This window comes from Triturus cristatus, chromosome 2_1 (genome assembly GCF_964204655.1).
Source record: "Triturus cristatus chromosome 2_1, aTriCri1.1, whole genome shotgun sequence".
Taxonomy (NCBI): domain Eukaryota; kingdom Metazoa; phylum Chordata; class Amphibia; order Caudata; family Salamandridae; genus Triturus; species Triturus cristatus.
The window spans coordinates 1,164,696,269-1,164,717,176 of record NC_140581.1 but is presented as its reverse complement, the minus strand read 5'-3'; the positions used below and the strand labels follow the sequence as shown (position 1 = coordinate 1,164,717,176).

Here is a 20,908-nt window from a genome sequence, read left to right as displayed (position 1 = left end):
AGCCCAACGCCAGTCTATCGGCTGGTTTGCATGTGTATGCAGCAGGCCACGGACATCAGGGCGCCGGTCGTCCCCTGGGCACGTTTCCGTCTAGAGCGCCCCCGGATCCAAGCCCAGGCCCCAGTTCAGTCGCCGTGTGGGCTAGGCCTCTCCCGCGAGGCGAGTCAAGGTGGCAGCCAGCGTCTCTCAGCCCCCGTCTAGTCCACAGCCACACGCACCTCCCGCGTCGCCCGCCTTCACCTTCGGGCCCCCGCCTCCGCTCTGGCCCCCAGCAAGCGCCCAGGTCGTCCGGGAGGTCCCGGCCTACCAGCTCTCGTCGTAGTAGGCGTCGTCCGCCGTTCAGTTCGGTGGCTCCGCGCCGCCCCGCTCCACGGATGGCCGGCGCCCTGCAGGCTCAAAGTCGTCACAGGCTGGCAGAACGACGCCGCGGCCAGGGCCCGGCCGGGCCAGTCCAGGGGCCCCAGTCACCAGCAGCAGGGCCCGCAACGCCGCCACGCGGCAGTAGCTCCTCGCGTGCAGTGAGTCGTAGGTTATGGCCAGGTGCCCCAGCAACCGCTCCGCGTAGCAATGTCAGGGCCGAGGCCTCATCACAGTCTGCCTCCTCCTTGGCGTCACGGGACGGGCAGCCGCAGCGACGGGACAGGGCCAGCCGCAGAACACAAGATGGCGGCCGCGCCCGTCCCTGAGCCCGATCTCCCTCGAGTCGCCGCTCCGTCGGCCCCAGCCGCCTCAGGGTCGCTGTCGCTCTATCCCACGGCCCCAGCCGCCTCAACGTCGCCGTCGCTCTGTCGCACGGCCTCGCGGCTGCTCCAGCGGCACTCCTCTCGGTCAGCCAGGCGCAGCCAAGATGGCGGTCGCAGTCTCTCCCGCCGGCTCCTCGCCTCGCAGGTCACCCCTGCTCGCCACAGCCGGTGTCGGGAGACTCTAGAGCGCCGGGCAGCCGCCCGCTGTCAATATCCAGCCGGTCCCCCTAGCTAGCTCGTCTCCGCATCCACCGTCCCGCTTTACAGGCTGGTTTCCACGGCGGCGGCCCGGAGCCTCAGCGATGTGCGACTCACATCGTCCGCGGCAAGACCACGCCCCCAGTATTTTATTTTTTTAAAGATTTTTATTCAATCCATGAGCAATACGATCAAGATCATATACATAAATACATAAACTATCAATTCGCCATACCGTGTGCATACATCAATAACACAGTAAATAATACAAAATTAAAAACCAGACATAAGCGTACATGATATACCCCTCGCAGAGCCTACTTACTTCATATGTTCTATCATCGGCCCCCAAATCTGAATACCCAATTTTCGTTTTTTCATTGATTTCAAAGAATATAGACTAACTTGCTTTTATTTCTCAATGTCCTGCAACTATTAGAGGAGCCTTCTATTAGAAGAGGAGTAACTGAGATCCAGTAACTTAAGTTTTTTGGCCACACTGTTTTCACTAAAAGATTGTGCTCTGGCACTTGTGTGAGCCACATTTCTCACAGTGGGCTTTTTAATCAAACAGATTGCCTGTCTATAGGAAGCCCTTACACCTGCTCCTTTGCTCACGTAAGATCCTTTAATTGGAATCAACATTCTTTTCTTGTACCTTACATGAGGTGCCTGGCTGGTGGTGGTACTGAGCTCAAAAAGGTCTCTGGGCCAGATGTACGACCGTTTTTTTGAGGTCGCAAATGGGTAATCGGCCGGTTTGCGACCCCAAAATTGGTCTGTCCCATGTGCAAACCCTATTTTGCTAGTCGGTAGGCTATTACTGACTCGCAAAATAGGGTTTGTGCCTCGCTATTAGAAAGGGGCAAGCCAAGTGCATCCCTTCCTAATAGTGACTCGCACTTCAATGTACAATTGTTTTGCGCCCACATTTGCAGTCGCAAAACACTCGCAGTTTACCACCTACTTCAAGTAGGTGGTAAGCCACTTGCAAACGGGAAGTGGTCCCCAGCCGACCCCTTCCCCTTTGTGAGTGTGTGAGAAAATATTTTTTAAGAGCAGGCAGTGGTCCCAGGCGCCACTGCCTACTCTTAAAAAATTAAACAGAAACGTTTAATTTGTCTTTTTTACATGCATCCCATTTACCTTTAAGGAAAACGGGTTGCATTTTTTAAAAAAACCTGCTTTATTTAAAAAAGCAGTCACAGACAGGGTGGTCAGCTGACCCTAGCACGCCACCATCCCTGGGAGTGCTAGCCGTTCCTAATGGGGTCGCAAATATCACCTGCCTCATGAATATTAATGAGGCAGACAATTTGCAACCCCATTAGGAATCGCTAACAGTGACTGAGACACTGTTGTAAATTGCATTTTGCGAATCACAAATTGAGAGTCGCAAAGCTACGCAATTTGCTATTCGCAAAATGTAAGGGTCGTGCATCTGGCCCTCTATCTTGAAACGCTAAGAAAGTGCCAGTTTTGCTTGTTTTATTATGCCAATTTTCACACCAATTATTTTAAGTTGCTTTTATTTCTCAGTATTCTGCTACTTGAAAGGGAACTTTCGATCTGAGGAGAAGTAGCTGAGCTTCAGTTACTTTTTTTGCCCTCACTGTTTTTAACTAGAATATCACGCTCTAGTGCTTGCTGAAACAACAACAAGCTGGTGGATGGAATGTTTGGATTAATCTCAGTCACTGGCAATCACTCGGGCCGCATCCCAATCCATTGTTTTTTGCCCACCATGTCACCTCAGTTTGGACCCAGCCATATGCAAATCAGTCTTGACCCTGCTCCAATGGAAAAGTCCTGCTCAAACTGCCAAACCAGGTCCTTCCTGAACCGAAATACAAGCAACCTAGGACCAGTTTCGCCCTTATTATGGGCTCTTCAGCCAGGTGTAGTTTGATTCCAGTGGCACAATGTGCACAAGACCCACATCAGGGCATACCTGTCACACTTAGGGTGTCAACTGCAACAACAACAACAAGGTGATGAATGAAATGCTTGAATTAATCTCAGCAACTTGATGTCGCTCAGGCCGTATCCCAATCCATTGTTTTTTCCCCACCATGTCACCTCAGTTTGGACCCAGACATATGCAAATCAGTATTGACCCTGCTCCAATGGGAACAGTCCAGCCTGTACTGCCAAGCCAGGTCTTTCCTGAACTGGAATACAAGCAACCTAGGACCGGTTTCCCCCCTATTATAAGCTCTTCAGCCAGGTATAGCTTGATTCCAGAGGCACAGTGAGCACGGGACCCATGTCTGTGCATACCTGAAGCCACGCCTTTTTCTCATGGAGGGCTGTATAATGAAACAGGCAGCTCATATGCACAGCTGGCACGTCACTGGATGCACACAGCTGGCATGCCAAAGACAATCCCCTCTGTGGCTTGAAAGCTGCTAGCGCCACAGACTTCAGCCCTCTGCCAATCGCACCTAAGCGCATAACTTATTCCAGCAACACTCTCAGGTTGTTGCAAGCCAAAGGAAACAACTGCTCTTCCCTTTAAGATGTGCACTTTATATCTAATGGCACCGGCCCTAACTGCTCTTTTAACCTGTCTACTCCCTTTCACCACCCTTACGCCACAGCCACTAACTAATACTATGGCTCAGCTGAGTAATAATAATAAGGTGGTTGCCAAACGCTTTCTCATAAATTTTAGATTCCTACTTAAGAACCGATCAGAATTCTCGAGTTTTACTGAAATTCATAAACTAAATGTTCTCTTATTAACAGATACCGAACTCCATGAGTCTTCTCGCCGATTTCTGGAGGCTACAGTTTATTTTGTCAAAACCGCCCAGATTGAATAGTAGGTGGCCTCGCTATAATATATCACACCTCTATCACCTGTTCTATTCTGGATATTAAAACGTGTACCTCAGCCGAAATGTTGCTCTTTGTAAAATGTAATCCTGCCACATCCTTTTATGGAGCGTTGGACTGTTGCCCTCCTGTACCATGAACACTTTTCTATCATACTATCACATACTTCTTGGTTTCATTCATTCTAAAAGCTGCCAATTTCATCATATTAGGTGATTTAAATTTCCACAAGGAAAAGCATAATCCCTCCATCATAACTAGTCTGTTGGACATCCTAACGGTGCTGGGCTTCGAGTAGTTAGTACTCTCCGCTACTCATAGTGCAAGGTGCATTCTCAACCCTGTTTTAGCTAATCACCCCTTCGTCCAGATAGCACATCTCTGCCTCTAACCTCGACGAACCATCTGGTGGTTCTTGTCCATTTTACTCACCTACCAAACGCGACCTCTCCTTCTATGCCATTAGAGCTTTGCTCTCACACAGATCTCTGTGCGTTCTGCTCTTGCACACTTACCTAAACCTAGTTGTAAGGAGGTAGGCACCAGTGCCAAGAAATGTAACACATGGATAACCATGGAACTGGGCTCAGCCTTCCCACTTAAACCTACTACATCATTTCAAAAGCACCTTCCAGCACCATGGTACAATGGGCAATTATGAGAGGCCAAATGTGCATGCACGCACATAGAGCGCATTTGGAAGAAAAATTATGATAACTTGGATAGTGTGATATATCATCAAAAACCTAAGAAAATGCACAAATCGTATTATTACTACTTGCACCACTTATTGTGCTTCTGAAATCGAAAGAGCAAAACATTCTGCACACAATCAAAATCACAGGTGTAAAAAATCTCTTAAATAAACAAATACACCTCCATTTGCTAAGACTATTTTGTCTTCAAAGCAGTTATGCAATAACTTGTCCAACTTTTCCTTGGGCTAACTATATATATATATATATATATATATATATTGTTTGTGTGTGTGTGCGTGTGTGTGTGTCTGTCTGTGTGTCTGTATATATATATACTTCGCAAAGGTCGTACCTGTTTACCCATCTACTAGTTTTCTATAACTAGCACAGGCCACAAATGGAGGTACACTGAAACAGTTTAATTCTCCAAATCCAGAACAGGTTTAGTCCATCGTAACCTGCATTACATCTGTCTGACTCACCTAGTAACCCTGCCTGTCCTGCTACGTTTACCCTAGCTAAAGAATAGAATAGAATCTCCCTGTCTTGACTGACCTCTGTAATTTTTTATTGACCTAAGCTTGCATATCTATCTCTTGGAAAACGGCCCAGGCAATAAACCTGTTAATGCAACCCACCGCTGACTCTGGTATTCTGTCCACCTTCAGACCCATTTTGCTTCTCCTGTGTCCTACCAAAATTTTGGAAAAAGCAGTCATGCTTCAATTATTGGAATGCCATTCTTGATTCCTCATAATCTGCCTTTATCCCTGTTCCTGCTATACAGTTAGTACTGCTACAGTCACTGACGGCATCAGTTTAATTCTGGACCAAGGTGATTTGGTCACCTTTGTCATAGTCCATTTCTCTGCTGTGTTTGACGACAGTCTCTCATCCTATTCTCATCTCTAAATTTCTGTAAATAGGATTTTATAAATAGGCTTTAACATGGCTGCTTTCAATTTATACAGACCATATTGCTGCAGTATATCTTGCCCCTTTTCCTTCACCAGCAACTCCTCTTAAATTTGGGATCTGTTCTCAGTCCCACCTTGTTTAACAAAGATATCTGTCCTCTTGGTTCTCTTATTAGGAGTTTTGGTTGTGAGATCATCTCTTCTGCGATTAATACGCAAATTCTAATCTCTAGCTTTTCCAACATCAGTGACACTTGAGGAAAATTCAAAGACTGTATGGAAGCTGTCGCAGTTGGATGTGTTTCAGCAGTCTGGAATTAAATGTCCACCAGACAAAAGTTCTCCTTCTTGGTCATGGGGCCTCTCTCTGGTCATCTGAATCGTGGCTCACCAAGCTGGGTGCTTACCTTACCCTTGTTACCTCTGCTAGAAATGTTGACATCCTTATGGGAATCAAACTTTAATTTGTGAAACAGATCAACCAAAGTTCAGCAACCTGCTTTCATTTTCTCAGACTACTGTGCAAGATGCTCTCATTTCTGGCCTATGCCATTCTCTAAATTTGTAGTCCAGGCTTTTATAGGCACCGGCTTGGATCGCTTAAATTCCTTTTACCTTGGTGCTCCATGGTACAATAGTCGCCTCTCTCTCTTCAAATCTAAAAGACCTACATTGGCTTCCAGTCAATAAGTGTGTTGTATTCAAAATCGTTTGCTTTACTTATAGCATGGAGAATAATCGTGACCCACTCTATCTGAGAAGAAAATTTGCTAAACACTGTCCTCGCCGATCCCTTGAATGGTCTCTCAACGTGAGGAAAAGTGAAAAGTACGGGAAAATTTGAACTGCCTGCCAGTCCTTTGTCCTCTAAAGAATTACATTTAAAATAATGTGCTGATGTATTTTTATTTGATCAGGGCACTCTTAACCATAGGAAGTGGTTGTGTCCTATATACCATACACAATAAATACAATATATGACATACAAATCGCTCAATACATACCCCATCATCTTACCACCATAACTCTCCCACACATCTCCACAACCCACATATGCAAAAGCTGAAGCTCTCTTATCCATATATGTTACCCCACCAACCTATTAATTCTCCACACTTTCCGCTACAAAATGAACTGTAACACACTGGATGTGTCCGCTCCGGGAGCTGGTGAGGCGGGGCTGCTCACATCAGATATGTGGCTCCATGTCATGGTTTCACTGTAGTCGAAGTACGTTTTCAGGGCAGATTGCTGATTGTTATGTGTAGGTGTACACATCCTTGACTGGAGTCTGTTGAGTAAATGCTGTGAGTGTGTGTTCATTCAGATGAAACATTCTTGTACCAGCCAGATCTGCGTAGTGACTGCAATGATATCACAGCATGTTGATGTTGGCGCTGACTGAAAAGTTGTTCACAAGCAGGAGGAGAGACACTGAGTCAGAGGTGGGATTAAGAAGATGGAGACTGGAAGGGAGCTGGCACCCCATTCCAAAGGCCCCTCATAGAAGACATTCAAGTGTTTATAGAAGAAACCCCCAATGTAATGTTTACTTTAAAAGCTTACCCTTGTCTTGTGTACTATGGGAGTGGCATGAGGCACCTGAATGCTGTGCTGCCAAGATTTAGGTATGCCAAACTCTTACTTAAGAATGGCGCTTATGGGAAGAGGTGGGCCGGATTTTCATAGTAGTAAGAGTGAACCTCAAAGATCCAATTTCTTGGACTTGAAGGTACGTTTAAGCCCTGACACTGAATGACGGGGTTGATGGACTCACTGATGTGACTGAAGAGACCCCGAGTTCTGCGAGTGTGAGAGGAGGGCAGGGTTAAGGTTCACATAGAAGTATGTTCCCTTTCAGACAAGAACCTGCGTTCAGTTCACAGATGATGGTTGCAGTCAATTTTCCTCCGTGATATGTTAAGCAATTTGGGACCACTATGCCTGGTAGTGTATTTTGTTGGGATATTTATATCGTGAAATGTGATAGGGGCTTAAGGGGTAATTTTTTCTTTGGATATTTCGTCACCGAGATAGGGAGTAGAGTCCAGGAGCAGTTGCTCAGCATTGCACAAGCTGTTGTTAAATGAGCTGTTTAGTGTGAGAAAACAACTGTCATGCACTAACTTTTTCATAATTATTGCTACAGTACCGTGGGTAGTAATGGGCCAAGATTAATGATTCATTCTGTTTGTTTTTTTTATCACGTAAGCCACAAACCGACTCCTGAGTTAGTTGAATTTGGTTCTGAAGATAGATGGTTATTATAATAATAATAATCCACATTTGTAAAGCGCGAACAATCACCCGTAAGGGTCTCTAGGCGCTAGGGGCCGTCTGGAAGATTAAGCAAGCTATTGCCCAGAGTCACATGGTGCTGGGCTAATCTGCTGCAGGCCCCCGGGATCGAACCGTTATCCCCAGATTCCGGAGTCACTCCCCGTGGCCGCGGCGCCACACCTCTTCCTTATTGTTGCCTGAGCCGCAGCATGTAAGCTGGCAGCCATTCTCTGTGATTGCCACTCTGTCCTCTCAAAAGAGCTCAAGCCAGTGCTGCACAGTATGTGTTTGAGGGTCGCTCATTGCTGTAATAGGTTTATTAGAGCCTCTGGGTTTTTTTTATTAATAATATGGGATCTATACTAGCCCATGTTACACTGACACACTTCTGTTAACAGAAAGCAAGGAATCAGGTCAGCGTTTACTTGTATTGGTGCCAGGAGAGTGAGACCCCTTGCCCTGTTAGAACCACCCAGGGCCAAAAGTGTACATCATACCTATTACAGGGAAAGTGCCCTGCTGGCAAGTACCCAGTAACCTCAAGGTAGACTTAGCGGGTCTACACAGCTAAATTTAAGAAAAAACGTGTCCTCTGTTCTGCCTTCTCCCTAACCTGGTGGACTTCGGAGAGCCTCACAAATGTTTCCATTCAATTTATTTTCATGTGTCACGTTTGCTCTCTATGTTAGCACCCTTCTCAGGTTTGTTAATGGTTTTATTGAGTCAAGGTATGATTGTTGGTAGACTAATGCATTATACCTTTCCTTCAACCTGCAAGTGCCTTGCCAGATTGATCAACTTAGTTGTTTCAAAACATTTGTCTGCTTCGATTAATGTATTGAATTAAAATCTTGCATTCAAACAACATATTTAATGAATTACACATTTAGGGCAGGACTCTGAGCTAAGTTGAGTTCCGCTCCAAATTAACTCCCTACACCCCTCTTCTGGAGCTACCGATACCAGGTGTAGGAAAGTAAGGATCTGCTTCTTATGGTTACCCCCAGTTTTTGCTTGATGTTGCACTGTTTTGACTAGTCTGACTGGGCTCCTGCTAATCAGGACCCCAGTCTATCTGCTTTCTCCTTTAAATTGTTATGCATGTACTTTGGTACACTCCAGATTGGATACTGGGGTACCCTTATAATTCCCTAGTACATGGTACCTATGTACCCATGGCATAGGTACCCAGAGGCCTCCCATGGGCTGAAGCATGTATTATGCCACCCATGAGAGGCCATGCAAAATGGAACTACAGGTCTGCTACTGCAACCTGTGTAAGCTGGTGCTTGCACCACTTACTTAGATATAGGTTCACTGTATCTATAGGTCACTACACTTAAAAATTATAAGTCACTCCTATAGCAGGCCTTATCAGTCCTGAAGGCAGGGTGCTGGGTTTTACGTGAAAGGGTGCCCCTGCATGAGCAGAGCCCCTCTGCATGCTTCGGAGACCATTCTCCCGGGTGGTCTGTGACTCAGCCGGACATATAGGTAGAGGTTCATTATAACCTCACGGTAAATGTTCTCTCGAAAACGGCTGTATAGAAACATATCGTGTTTGGTATCAAACACCTTGGAATCATACCTCCACACCGGTAACTGGTGTGGGAGGTATGATTCCACCCTTCTGAAGCGAGCATCATGGGGTCACTGGTCAATCCGGTGCCAGCCTTCTCGTTTCTGCCCTCCTGCTGCTGAGCCAAGCTTGAGCAGAGGAAGTCAGCACGATAGGCATCCTGTCACAGGGAGGTGTGACCACCTCCCAGACAGGATTTAGTGTATTGGAGCTCAGTGGGTGCGCTCTAAGAGTCCCTGAAATTCTGCACCCGGGGCACGTTTGGTGTCCCGGGTGTCCCTGTGCATAGTCCAGCTCAAACCAGTTCTGGCAGCCGTTGGCTCCTGCTCTGGCGAGAAACTGGACAAAGGACATGGGTGTAACCACCCCTCTGTCCTGACCCTCCCCTAGGAGGTCCCCCGAATCTGTCCAACCCTCTCTTGTGGGTACAAAAGGGCTTACCTGGCTGTAAGACTTTAGACTTTACGTGGACAAGATTCTACAAGAAGAAAACACTGACCTTCGACCGTATGGACACTCTGGACTTCGACTGGGCCCGACTTCATCTCCCACTCCATCCAAAGCTTTGTCTGTGCCCTTGCTCCATACAGGTTCTGTGCAGGACCTGTGGTGCACTAAGGACAACCGAAGAATCTCCCTTGGGGTGAAGTAGTCACTCCCCTGCATTCGCAGGCACCTCAAAGCAACTGACCGGTCTGCTGCTCCTGAGATCTCTGAAGATTTCAGCAACAAATGAGGTGGGTTACGAAGTTTCCTGAGGTCGATCTGCCCTCTCAGCAAGTTTGAGACCAGTATCTCTCGTGGGGACTGCATAACCTGAACCCCTGTGCACCGCGTCTATTTGCAGTTGCACATGCTTGTTGGCGATTCCCGAGCTTGTACATTGGACTCCGTGTAGTCCTGACCCTGAGCAGTATTTGCACTGAAGAACTCCGGCCTCCTCGCACTGAGTGCTCCGTGGGCTGGTACTGTGCAATCTTGCTCGTACCCTCGCGACTCCTCGTGATTCGGCCTGTGGGTCATCTTCATTTCTGTTGGGCTTTCCTGGTTGTTCCAGACGTGCCCTGACTCCCCATTGCTTGGTGAGTCCCCTGGACCTTGCTGGTCCACACCGTAACCTGCTTGTCCTTCCCGCGTGGGTTGCTTTTGCCATGGCTTGTTGGTGCTCCAGCTGGACACTGACCCCTCAGCACTCAACATCCTTCGTGAAACTGCTTGCATCTGGCTCCTGGTCGTCGTTGAAGTCTCCTGGTCCTCGGGCTGCAGAGTCAAGCATCCCTTCTTCGTACCTGAAGCACCCAACATTGGTGGGCATTCGTCTCCCGAGCCCCTGGTCACTCTGAAGTGACCCAGACTCTGTCCCCTCTGCTTATCACCTTCACAGCAGCAGTACTTCTTGGCAGCCCTCCATTGAGAACGACTGCGGTTTCCGACACCACTCCAGACCTATGTACCCGGCTCCTCAGGGATAGGTAACTCGGGTACTATGGTATCCATGGGTGGGGTGGCTCTCCAACCTCTAAGTTCCAAAGGGTTTCCTCGAAGTCCTCCTAGAAGGGTCCTTAAACTGTGAAATTGCAAACACGACTTTCCCATAGAATTGTACGGAGCCCGCAGTCGTGTTAGCACACTGTACCCGTGCTCCGTGGGGTCCCTATCTACTCATCTTGGGTGGTTCCTTGCGGTCCCAACGATTCTACGTGCTCCAGACCTTGTCTTGACCCGAGCTGTGGTTGTTATACCACTATTTTAGTATATGGAGCCCACTGTGTATTGTGCTACTTACAACTGTTCTATTGATCTCGTATTGTGTGCTTTGTGTTCTATCCTCGGGTAGAGGATACTAGAGAGTGCATATTAATAAATACATATTTTTATATAACTACTATGTGATTTTCCTTTCATTTAGTCAATATAGGAGGTGATATTCTGGTAAAACAAGCTGCTTTACATTCCCTCAAGATTAAGCCTGAAGGCTGCTCTCCACAACTACCACTAGGATAGCTTTCTAAAGGTTATCTTTGACCTCATACCTCATAGGGGTTGTTTGAACGAGTGCAAGGTGCCCACTTTAATTAGTGGACAGCATATACCAGGCCAACTTCTCACACCAGGTACATCCATAACTCTGGATGGTGAAAGTCACAATGGTGTCTGTTATAAGATTTGGGGAATAGCATGCAGAAATCAGTGCTCCCAAGCAGATTCCCACATGTTTAACCCTAGTATTGCATTGAGAGGGTTCAGCTTCTGTTACTGATCGAAGTCTTTTGGAGAAACACCACGTCTTCTAATCTGTAAATCTGGTATTTGTAAAGCGCAAACTACTCACCCCTACGGGTCTAAAGGCGTTGGGGGCCGTTGTGGAGATTAAGTGAGCTATTGCCCAGAGTCACACGGTGCTGAGCTGAGCTGCCGCCGGAGACTGGGATCGAACCGTGTGCCCTGTCAGTTGCCCTGGCTGCTGCACCACACCTCTCCAATCCTGTGGGTACACTTGTGATGAGGCCCTTAGGTTTGACAAATGGATTGTACATGTAAGTTCTGGAAGCTACAAAAAGGGTGCATGCTTCTCAAAATTCAAACTACATGGTTATCCCAGATGAGTAAATTCTATTTTTTTTGACAATTCTTGAAATGCTATACTTATAACATGCCTGTTTTTTCTAGTGAGAAATCGCAGTATTGGAATATGAAAGTATGCCTGTATTCTGAGTGTTGGGGTTATTTTCCAATTAATCACTTCTATGGTATTCAAAGTGCTTATTAATGTCTTGTTGGACTTGGCCCTTTTTGGCAGGTTCACCCCTAAACTTTTTGCCTTAGCTCTGACATGGTGTTGATGGTTTTAGGCCTCTGGGCACTTTAGCACTGGGGTCCAGTGTAAAGTGCGTGCGCTCTCTGTGTTACATTTGTACGGTTGGCCTGCCCTCCCATAGGAATGCATTGGGGATTCCCTGATCAGTGTGTGTCAGTGGTAATTCCTGTTATGAGAGGAGCAGTGTGGTCAAGTCTGGTATGTATGAAATTGTGTGAATAAATGCTGCGCAATGGTGTGCGCAGATTTATTGTGGTTATTTTAGAAATGCCACTTTTAGAAGTTGCCATTTCTGTGTGCTATGTGTCTGCCTGCCTGATGTGAATTGCATGTCTGGCTTGTGATTGACAGGAGCTGAGAGGTGTGGGTGGCTCCAGGAGAGGCAGGGTGAGTCGGCGCTGGGCTGAATAGGACATCTGGGCTAAGAGTAGTGGGAGGGGTAATCCCCGGACTCTGAATAGGATGGTGCCTGCCCCAGTGAATGCTGGCTCCGCCCCCTGTGGTGTGTCTGATCACCTAGCCCCCACCTGACAAAGGGGAAGAGGAGCTTGCCAAACAAAGTGCTCCAAATCCCCCCTGAACCAGTTGCATCTGCTTCCCCCATGCTCTGCACTATAGACAATGGAAATAGGGATATAAATATAGGGGCTGTGACCCCATAAGGTAATTCTTTTCCTGTCCTGTTCCGTGGGCTTGCTGCAGCTGGGGCCCAGGAGGAACCGCCACGGGGCTTGCCTCCCTGCTGGATGGCCCTGTGTGCTGCCTCCCTGGGCCCAGCTATGCCCCAAAGACCTTGAACTGTGCTTTGGATTTTATGCTGCCCTAGCGCCTCGTGAGCGCTATATTTTTAAGGAGGGGAGCGTGGGCTGCGTAATTTGGACCTCACGTCCGTTGTCCGTGAAGATCCTTTAAACGGACGATTTTGGTCCGTAAGTTTGGGCCTTGCAGGGGAACAGAGCTGTTCCCCTGTGAGAGGCCTCAGCTCCCTAATGGGGCCACCTCACACTCATCGTAGGAGCATAAAGAGGAGATCCACCCTGCCCATTGTAATTCTGTCTGCGGCTGATTGCCACATACAGAATGACAATGGGCCAGTTTAGGCTCTTCCAGCATGTGGTGGCCTCCTCCGGCCTCCGTCTAGGGCAGGGCATTCTGTTAGGGTTAAAATGTACAAAACAAACGTATAAAGTTAAAATGAAGAGGTTATAGTTCTTACACGGTCTCATCATTTCAGAGCTGAAGCATTTTTTTTTTAATTGAAGAAAGATTTATAATCCAGCAAAATTAAAATCGGATTATGATCATCCAATGTCTTTGTCTGGAGAGATGAAATCCCACTTCTCGCACATCTGTTCTCTCGATTTCTCTCCATCAGTCTCAAAACTTCACATTCTCAAATGCCCCTTTAATGCCATTCCATCAGATTTCTTTTTAGTTTAGTGGTAACAACTGCAAAAGGTAGGTCAAAATACTTGGAGTGTTCAAAGTGCTGGAAATTGTTCAAAGGAAGGTGTCAGACGTTCTTTAAAGTGCCACAGCACTTGTGATGTGAGATAATCGGACACACTGTGTGGAAATATACCTTTTTAAGGGTACACTGGTGCAGTGTCACCCTTTTGTCCACAGGTTTAAAAACCAACAAAGTAGAGATCAGCACTGGAGTAGGAATAAATAACAAGTTTATTAATCACTCATGAGTGGGACCACGTCCACACAGCACTTTCAAGTGCTGGAGGAGGTAGCACACTGAAGTCACAGAACACAGGTCTTTTATACAGGTTTTCTGCTCAGTAAGCATGTGAACAGAAATAGGGAGAACAAGTTTTGGAAATAGTTTTCAGCATACAAGGACAGATGAATAACCACTTGGTCGGCAAAGTGGGAGGGGGAGCAGGAGTGCTTGTGGCAGCAGTAAATGATTGACAGTTAACAGGTGTACTGGCAGCTACAAACTCTCTGCATGTACATTGCTTTTAGCTGAGTCAGGAAGTTAACTAAAGTAGATAGCACAAGCAGAGTGCAAAGACGAAAGAATTATGAAGGAAACTTAAATGGACACCACAGCCAAAATGGCTGCAGCTTATGCTAAGTAAAATATTACACGTTTTCCACAACTGGTCCCACAGTGAAGGATTTAAACACAAAAAACAGATAAACACTTCACAAAATCTAACGCGGTGAGGTTCCCCATGCCACTTGCATACATCACCCTCTGTATTGCAGCAGGTGTGGGATTAGTTCATGACTTAGTCTTTTGAGGGTGTAGAAGCTAGTCCTTGACATAGTGCCAGGCCGGTGTGAAAAATGCTGCCAGCTAACTGAGCCGATATGTGGGGAGATTTTTAGGTTCTGTGCTGGGGATGCTCCAGTCATCTGTTTCTTGAGTTGACCGGTAGTGGTTCCAGGCAGATTTGTTGTAGACAGGAAGGCGTTCCACTGAGTCCGTCGACAGTGCCTTAAGATAAATGACTGCATCAGTTCCAGAGCCCTCCATGGAGCAAAGCTGCAGGTCACCCTGGAAGTACTTGGCATAGAGTCTAGAAATAGGAAGACCATATCCAAAACCAGACAGAGGTGTTCCACCTGCACCCAGCTGTGGCATGGGTGCAGTAGAATACATATAGCTGAAGAGCCTTTCAATCTTACGTAGTGGGACACCACTTCCTCTGTCACTCATCTTAATAGCGATATCTTCGCCACCCAGAGCCACCATCACCTTGATGGGGGGAAGCGAGGGACTGGAGCTGTGGTGTTCCACTGTTGCTCGCGTGGCATTCTTGAAGAGCTGAAAGAGCATATGATAAAGATGAGATGGGACATAGACGATGTGAATGGGGTATCTTGGATCATTAGCATTGACTGCCTGGATTTACAGATTAGGCGAAGCCATATAGTATTTATCACACAGCATCTTCGCCATTTCATAGGCATCTCTCACTACGTCAGTCACATCACAGTTCGGATCGATGCTTCCAATGTGTTTAGGATGTGCAGGGTTCGTTGTTCCATCAAAAATCAAAGTGTGCTGGTTGATCAGCATGCGGATAGAGATGCGGCTCAGGTAAAAGCGGTCTATAAAGTATTGCACATTCTGATTTGTCGATGCCGAAGGCTTCCTTGTACTCAATGACCCCCTGGGCCATAGTTGGGACCACATCATTGTGCCGGTTCCTGATGAAGATGAGGGTGTTTGTGAACTGTTCAAGGGTGCTCTGGTCATCTGGACTCTTATAAAGAAACTCCAGAATGTCCAACAAACTCTGAACATACTAGCTCTGCACCAGCTGAACGGAAGGGGTTCCCAGCAGTCAATCTGGTAGCTAGTTAATCTCTTTCATGATGTTGGCGAGGCGCACTGGCAGCTCCTGGCGCAGGAAGGCAAAGGAGGTCTTTTCACAGGCATTGCTAGATCCGAAGTCCAGGAATTGCTACATGGAGAGCGGGGAGGGAGAAAACTTAGAGAAATGGTGATCTGCTTCGGGGCGCCCCCTGTCCGGCTCGCGGCCAGCATCAGGCTGTGAACCTGGGGCATCCTCATAGTGGGGCTGTCAGAGGAGGACGTGCATGGGCTGTTGCGTGTCTGCTCTCTGCAGCCCTAATCGAGGGCTCGATTTCAGGGTCGTCAGACTCCACCCTCCCAGCCTGCTATTTCTTCCGGATTTCAATTGAAACTCTATTCGTTCCGCCTCTAGATTTCGGGGTCTACGACCCTGGCCTCATCCAGAGGGACTCGGTTGACTCTACGTCTCTTGCCGAATGAGAGCTGAAGCATTTTTATTATTATATAAAACAAAGACATAGTTGCTGCTTTTTTATTTATTTTATGCAACTAACATCCATTGACAAAGCCAATAGTCCTGGCTTGTTGTAGGTCTAATGTTACTGGATGCAATAATAGAAACAGCAAAATACCAGTCGGGCGGCACATTATTCTCAGCATATATTTTAAGGTGGGGTGTTTTAAGCCACGCCCTTAATTACATCAGACACGCCCCTTGGAGAGACCCCCCAGATTTGTCATCCCACTTAAAGCCCTGGAAACAACACCATGTCTCAGTCACCTTGTGTACTGGCACTGTGCATCAATCATGACTCATGACTTCCAAGTTTTCAGATTGCCTATGTGCAGGGGCATAGTGAACCCTCCCCCACCCCATCACTTGCTTTAGAAACTACAGCGTGGGTGAAGTTCTAGATGGGCCTAATCTGTCTGCAACTGGATGGGTGGGTGGATGGGTGGCTAATTGAAAGGGGAATGGAGAGAGGATGGATGAATGATAGCATGGATGAATGATTGACAGAATGGATGGGCGAATGGGTGCATGGATGAGTGAAAAGAAGAATGTGAAGATGGATGAGTGAAATAATGCATCTATGAGTGAAAGGGAGGGTGGAGAGCTGGAAGAAAGGATGGATGGATGAGTGAAAGGGTGAATGGGTAGACGGATGAGTGACTTTGTGCATTGATGAGTAAGTGAAAGGATGGCTGGATGGGTGAAAGGGTAAATGATTGGGTGGATGGATGGGTGGAAGAGTGGATGGATGAGTGAAAGGATGGCTTGGGTGTAAGGGTAAATGGTTGGATGGATGAGTGAATGGATGGATGGGTGGAAGAGTGGATGGATTAGTGAAAGGATGGATTGGGTGAAATGGTGGATGGATGGAAGGATAGATGATGGATAGGTGTGCAAGTGGTTGAAAAGCTTTGGATATGGATGGGCGCACAGATGGAAGGACAGAATGAATGGTGAAAGACTGAATGATGGATGAAAGAATTAATAGATGACATTTTGAGTGACATCCAACTGCTACTTGAATGTTACACTAGTAATTGTAAATGTTTGCATGTCTTGTTTTAGGTGTAAGATCATAGGGAGAGTCTCATAGTACCATGAGCTGTGCTTGAGATGTATATTGTGTTTGTAGCAATAAGCAAGGTGTCAAAAATAAACTCTGTAATAGTGTATTGAGAGTGCATTCTTTAAAAAAGCTGCAGGGAAAAGCACCTTTGTGACTTCCGTCAGCTTGTGCAACTCTCTGCAAAGCCCCTATAAGGAAAGTCAGATTCTATATTTTAAGTTTCATTTGCTAAAACACCCATAATGCATTCCCTATAGTGGGTTCATCACAGCAATCCTCCCTTTAGTTCACCTATGCGTGCCGCTTTACATCTCACAATGGCACTCAGATATGAGATGCTAGTAACAAAGTCTCTCCGAGCAGATCTTCCTGACCACTTCTCTCACCAAACATGCCTTCTCAGGACCATGAGTTGTAAACAAAATATCAAACTGGACAACCCAGTGCAGTAACCATATAAATAGATTATTATCATATGAAATACCACAAAAAGACCCGCACAGTTGCTCCAAGCTGCACGCATACCGAAATACTGTGAAGTGCTCAATAGTCTAAACCTAATATAAAACTTATTTGGCTTGTACTTAATTGGTTGTCCATTTACTTTTTTTATCCTATCGCACAACTTCCTCTGATGTGTCTGTTAAACCTACCTTTTGTCCCAAAGTTTTGTCCTGAATTTTGACCTTCTGTCCTGAATTTTTGTTCTGAATTTTTGTCCTGAATTTTGACCCTCTGTCCTGAATTTTTACACTTACCGTCCTGAATTTGCACCAATGCCAGTTAGTCACATTAGCTGCAAAAAAAGCTGAACACGCAGGCAGTTGAAAATCTAGTCCCGCCCAAACTGCGGATTTGTCGTTTTCCTGCGCTCGTTTCCAGGCTATTTATCCGTTTGGCCGGTGAACGAAACGGTTGCATTTCTGTCAACAACCTCTCACAAAGACGAAAAAAGAGGTTTTCAATACCAGTAATTTTAACGGTAACATTTTCGTGGTTTCGTTACAAAAAAGAGGCGCGAGCGGTTTGTTCTGCGTCTCTCTGAAACATCAATCCTTTTTCCACAGAAGCAACGGAAGTGTTATTCTCTTTCTTTTGCCCGAAGACATTTTCCTGGACATGTACTTTGCCCGTGAAGCACCCTGTCGCCACGCAACTGGTGTTAAACTGCTTCCTCCCAGTGGTTTTCGATGCCATCTGGGAATTAGCGTGTGTACAGCATAACAACGTAATTAACATTTGATTTTGTAACGACAAATTGGAACTGTTGGCGGATATTTGATTTAAGCATTTATGGCAACCCAGAGGCTTATGTTACGTAGGCACATTTTACAGCTCAACAAATGATGTCGCTGTATGTTTGAAATTCCTTTAGAAGAACATGGCAATCTGACAATGTATTACCAGACACGTTTTGTCGGTGGCCATCGTAGAAAGAAGACCCGATCTTCATTCATCTATCATTGGGTTGTGCCGGCCGGTATGTTGCATGTGCGTGCTCAGATATTCTCTCAAAAGTGCTTCCTGCGCAGTTGTAATATTTGTCAGGAGTTGGTTGATCCCAGGCACCATTGCTCCCACCTCCCCCTCCTGCAAGAAAGGCGAAGCCCAATCTAAACACAGGAGCGCTGATTCAGGGGTCTCATTGGAGTTGCACACTAGAATAGTCTTAATAGAATGAAAAATGCAGGTAACTGTGTATCAAAAACAGATCTCTCGTGCAGGTATTAATAAACATAAGTGATGGCTACCCATGCGGCCAGTGCCTCGGTTTAAAGGGAGTTACGATCTGCTGTGACATTAGGATTCTAAGACAACAGAGGATGTTCGGCAAAACCTTGCTTGCCACAAAGGGGAAGCTGACATGCCTATTTGCCCCAGGCCCGCTTTTTTCAGGGCCCTGCATTACCACTGCTAAATCTAATGACCACAAAAGCCTATGATACATTTTCTAAAAGGCAGGTAGCCTTAGATGCCAGCAGGTGTGTCAGTAAAACCAGAGATGGGAAGGGCCCTGTTCACGCTTCTGATCTGAGCCCCAGAGAAGCTTCTGACCAGCCTGTGCACATCTATTTGGAACCGTAATTTTCCAAAGTATAACTCCTGTAAACTAGTAAAATGGGCCTTTTAAAGCAAATGTAGCACAAACCCTCACACAAAAGGAATAACAAACATACCATGCAATGGAGTAATCGCTGTCGTCCACATGCTGCAGTGTGTGCAAACAGTTTGAGTTTCTCATGTTCAAACTTGGTAGAAACTAATATAATGAAGAAATTGTATCATTTTTAACTTTCTCCTTCATGTGGAGTAAGTGGACTCTGACACTATCACTTCCCGTCCTTGAAAGTCTGATGCATTCAACTGTAGCATTAGGGTTCAGGCAGACATGCATGATATCCCCATACACCTTTTGTTTTTACACCCCAGCAGCATGTCCATCTTCTTCTCTGTTCTACCAACCCACTTGCTAATGGCCTGCCTTGACCCCAGCCTCGTGTCTTATTGTCTTATTTGTAGCAACAAAAAAAGATGATGGACAGAATGCTGAACATTGTCAAACATTCACCCCAGTACAGAGATCGGGGCCTAAATCGATCATTTTGTTTTTGCTCACCATGCCATTCTAGTTTGGACTCAGCCATTCACAATTCAGTCTTGACTCTGCTCCCCATGGGAACAGTCCAGCCCCAACTGCCAGGGCAGGTCCAACCTGGACCGAAACAAGCATCCTGGGACTGGTTTTGGGGTATCACCCCATATCAACCAGGTTAGCTTGAAACCATTGACATAGTGAGCAAGGGTCCCGTGTCTGGACATACTCATCCCGCTTAGGGTGACTGTAGCAACACAAAAAGATGATGGACAGAGTGTTGAACATTGTCAAATGTTCACCCCCAGCACAGAGATCTGGGCCGAAATCCATCCTTTGTTTGCTCACCATGCCATTCCGGTTCGAACCCAGCCATATGCAAATCAGCCTTGACCCTGCTCCCCATGGAAACAGTCCAGCCCGAACTGCCAGGCCTGGTCCTCCCTTGACCAGAAAGAAGCATCCTAGGGCTGGTTTCAGGGTATCACCCCTCATGAGCCAGGTTAGCTTGCATCTAATGGCATAGTGATCACGGGGCCGACGTCTAGGCATACCCTTCCCACTTAGGGTGACTATAGCGACACAACAAGATGATTGACGTAATGCTGAACATTGTCAAACATTCACTCCCAGTACAGAGATCTGGGCCTAAATCAATTTTTTTGTGCATATGGCTGGGTCCAAACTGGGGTGGCATAGTTAGTAAAAAACACCAGTGGATTCAACCCAGATCACTTGGCTGGCGGTGAGTGATTGGAAGGTTTCAGCACTCCATCCATCATGTTGTTGTGTTTGCTATGTTCGCCCTGAGTTGCCAAGGGTATGCCCAGACGTGGGTCATTTGCTTGCTGTGCCAATGGATTCAAGCTAGCCTGGCTTATGAGGGGTGATACCTTGAAACTGGTCCCAAGATGCTTGTTTCCAGTCCAGGGAGGACCTAGCTTGGCAGTTCGGGCTGGACTGTTCCCATGAGGAGCAGGGTCAAGACTGATTTGCATACCTCTGGGTCCAAACTGGGGTGGCGTGGCATGCAAAAAAAAAAAAAATTTCAACTCAGAATTCTTGATTGGATGTGAGTTGTTGAAAAGTTTCAGCACTCCGTCCATCATTTTGTTGTGCTTGCTATTGTCTTATTTGGCCTTAGTATTGTACTCTGCTTGTCTTTATTGCCCTGCCTTCATCCTCAATACTCATAGATTGGTACCAGTGTGGTAAACAAGCAGTGGCAGGTCTTTAGCTATGAAAAATTAAGGGCCTTATTTAGCATTTTTTGGAGAAATACTCTTTTACAGATGTGGCGGATGTCCTGCCCACTGCACTGCATACCCATTCCGGGCTGCGGCACTTGTAATACAGCGGACGGGCTATCCGCCACATTTTGACT

The 20,908-nt window shown here is 46.6% G+C and overlaps 1 protein-coding gene and 1 pseudogene across 2 annotated transcripts in view; one reads left to right on the top strand and one right to left on the bottom strand.

The window, feature by feature from the left end:
• DGKQ (diacylglycerol kinase theta) overlaps nucleotides 1-20,908 on the top strand; it is a 1,093,519-nt gene that overhangs the window by 704,687 nt on the left and 367,924 nt on the right. The gene's annotated exons all lie outside the window — the stretch shown is intronic.
• LOC146866520 (pyruvate dehydrogenase (acetyl-transferring) kinase isozyme 2, mitochondrial-like) lies at nucleotides 14,386-15,609 on the bottom strand (annotated as a pseudogene).